The sequence below is a fragment of the Tursiops truncatus genome, chromosome 4, assembly GCF_011762595.2.
Source record: "Tursiops truncatus isolate mTurTru1 chromosome 4, mTurTru1.mat.Y, whole genome shotgun sequence".
NCBI classification, from domain to species: domain Eukaryota; kingdom Metazoa; phylum Chordata; class Mammalia; order Artiodactyla; family Delphinidae; genus Tursiops; species Tursiops truncatus.
In genome coordinates, this window is record NC_047037.1 from 44425737 (window position 1) to 44428869 (window position 3133).

Below are 3133 nucleotides of genomic sequence, written 5' to 3' on the forward strand. Positions count from 1 at the left end.
TAGTTTTTTGAAACATGTAGCTGCTTTTATAATTAATACAATGCTCTTAGTTTAAAATGAGTTTATTGCATCTGATATTTGTTCTCATGAATAAGGAAAATAAGAATCCTATTACCCAAGAATCACAGAAATATTTTACACTAAAAAATACTTTTAAAATACAGAGGCACTATCCAATTCTTATATGCCTTAACTCTTGTTTTTCTCTGCACTCTATATTAATGTTGACAAATCCTTTTTACCATTATGAATGAAAAAGCACCATAATGGAGCCACTGATAAATGGAAATATGCATTTAAATTCAAATCTCCCTTGCTTTTCTGTTAAAGACTTGCCACTAAAATAAAATGAGTGGCATTTCTCTAATCCAGAGAAAATTAAATTATTGGACAGAATTTAAATTTATTTGAGAGTTTTTTCCTCTTTGGTTTTCCTCAATTTGTCTATGTATTTCTTCTATTTTGGAAACTGGTATAAGACATCTAATTAATGACCATAGCTAAATTCTTTTTGCATTCTTTTAATATACAGACACTGTAGTAAATGTTTTGCATACTTTATGACATGAAATCTTCCATGAAGTTGCTTATATTCTTATCTTCATTTTAAGAAAGAGAAAACTGGCTTTTTCGCAACGGGTTTGCTGCCAGGATACAGGTGTCGTGAAAACCACCACTAAACCTAAGCAAAAATGGGAAAGGAGAAGACGCACATCAACATCGTTGTCATTGGACACGTAGATTCGGGGAAGTCCACCACTACTGGCCATCTGATCTACAAATGTGGTGGGATCGACAAGAGAACCATTGAAAAGTTCGAGAAGGAGGCTGCCGAGATGGGGAAGGGCTCCTTTAAGTATGCCTGGGTCTTGGACAAACTGAAAGCTGAACGTGAGCGTGGTATCACCATTGATATATCCCTATGGAAATTCGAGACCAGCAAGTACTATGTAACCATCATTGATGCCCCAGGACACAGAGACTTCATCAAAAACATGATTACAGGCACATCCCAGGCTGACTGTGCTGTCCTGATTGTTGCTGCTGGTGTTGGTGAATTTGAAGCAGGTATTTCCAAGAATGGGCAGATCCGTGAGCATGCCCTTCTGGCCTACACTCTGGGTGTGAAACAACTAATTGTTGGAGTTAACAAAATGGATTCCACCGAGCCACCATACAGCCAGAAGAGATACAAGGAAATTGTAAAGGAAGTCAGCACCTACATTAAGAAAATTGGCTACAACCCCGACACGGTAGCATTTGTGCCAATTTCTGGCTGGAATGGTGACAACATGCTGGAGCCAAGTGCTAACATGCCGTGGTTCAAGGGATGGAAAGTCACCCGTAAAGATGGCAATGCCAGTGGAACCACACTGCTTGAAGCTCTGGATTGCATCCTGCCACCAACTCGCCCAACTGACAAACACTTGCGTTTGCCCCTTCAGGACGTCTACAAAATTGGTGGTATTGGCACTGTCCCTGTGGGTCGAGTGGAGACTGGTGTTCTCAAACCTGGCATGGTGGTCACCTTTGCTCCAGTCAATGTGACGACTGAAGTGAAGTCTGTTGAAATGCACCATGAAGCTTTGAGTGAAGCCCTTCCTGGGGACAATGTGGGCTTCAATGTCAAGAACGTGTCTGTCAAAGATGTTCATCGTGGCAATGTAGCTGGTGACAGCAAAAATGACCCACCGATGGAAGCAGCTGGCTTCACAGCTCAGGTGATTATCTTGAACCATCCAGGCCAAATCAGTGCTGGCTATGCACCTGTGCTGGATTGTCACACAGCTCACATTGCCTGCAAGTTTGCTGAGCTGAAGGAGAAGATTGATCGTCATTCTGGGAAAAAGCTGGAAGATGGCCCCAAATTCTTGAAATCTGGTGATGCAGCCATCGTTGATATGGTTCCTGGCAAACCCATGTGTGTTGAGAGCTTCTCTGACTATCCTCCTCTGGGCCGCTTTGCTGTTCGTGACATGAGACAGACGGTTGCTGTGGGTGTCATCAAAGCAGTGGACAAGAAGGCAGCTGGAGCTGGCAAGGTCACCAAGTCTGCCCAGAAAGCTCAGAGGGCTAAATGAATATTATCCCCAATACCTGCCACCCCGGTCTTAATCACTGGTGGAAGAACGTTCTCAGAACTCTTTGTCTCAATTGGCCATTTAAGTTTAATAGCAAAAGACTGGTTAATAATAACAATGCATCGTAAAACCTTCAGAAGGAAAGGAGAATGTGTTGTGGACCATTTGTTTTGTGTGTGGCAGTTTTAAGTTATTAGTTTTTAAAATCAGTACTTTTTAATGGAAACAACTTGACCAAAAATCTGTCACAGAATTTGAGACCCATTAAAAAAGTTTAATGAGAAGCCTGTGTTTTCTTTTGGTCAACACTGTAACTTCCTATAGTACTAACTACTTAGGTAAGAGTTGTCCATAATCTATTTCTGGTATTAAGTCTGCTGAAAAAATGAATTTTATATTTATGGGTTGGAGCTTCAGGTTTCTTACCCTTGTGTAAGGAGAATTCACCTGTTGAAGTACATCATAGAAACGCGTTGGTACGACACAGGACAGATAAGCAAAGTAACTGTTACATAAGCTAGTTTGTAAGAAGGTCAAATTCTATAATATGAAAGCTCATGTTGCATATAAAATTTTGTATGGTTACATAAGTATTGAGTAAATGAGTTACATCAAACTTAAGTTCCCAGTTATGGGAAAGTGCATTCACATTTACAATATTCAAGTAATTAACCTAAAATGTGAAGACTAAGTAGTATTGAGCACTGCCCTGCTAGAGTTATTGTATCCAGGTTCTAGGAAAAAATAAAAGATGTTGGAAGCTAAAAAAAAAAAAAAAAAAAGAGAAAACTGAGGTTTGGAAGGAAAAATATTTGACTTTTACTACCTGACTCAAAAGTCATGATCTAGCACTCAGTTAGGCAATCTGATACCACAAGCCAAAATGTAGGTAACTCAAATTGTGAGGGATTAATGTACAATTCTATACAAAGTTTTTTTTTTAATATATTGGAATTTTTTTATTGTTGCTTTTACAGAAAACACTATGAATTCCTGGTGTGACACTGACTCAGAAATTTGGTAGTGACAGCCTTGATGTTTTGTTCCTTTTC

At 39.5% G+C, this 3133-nt stretch overlaps 1 pseudogene; it reads left to right on the forward strand.

The window, feature by feature from the left end:
* Positions 1–651: 651 nt before the first annotated feature.
* LOC117312132 (elongation factor 1-alpha 1 pseudogene) lies at positions 652–2365 on the forward strand (annotated as a pseudogene).
* The last annotated feature ends 768 nt before the right edge of the window (positions 2366–3133 follow it).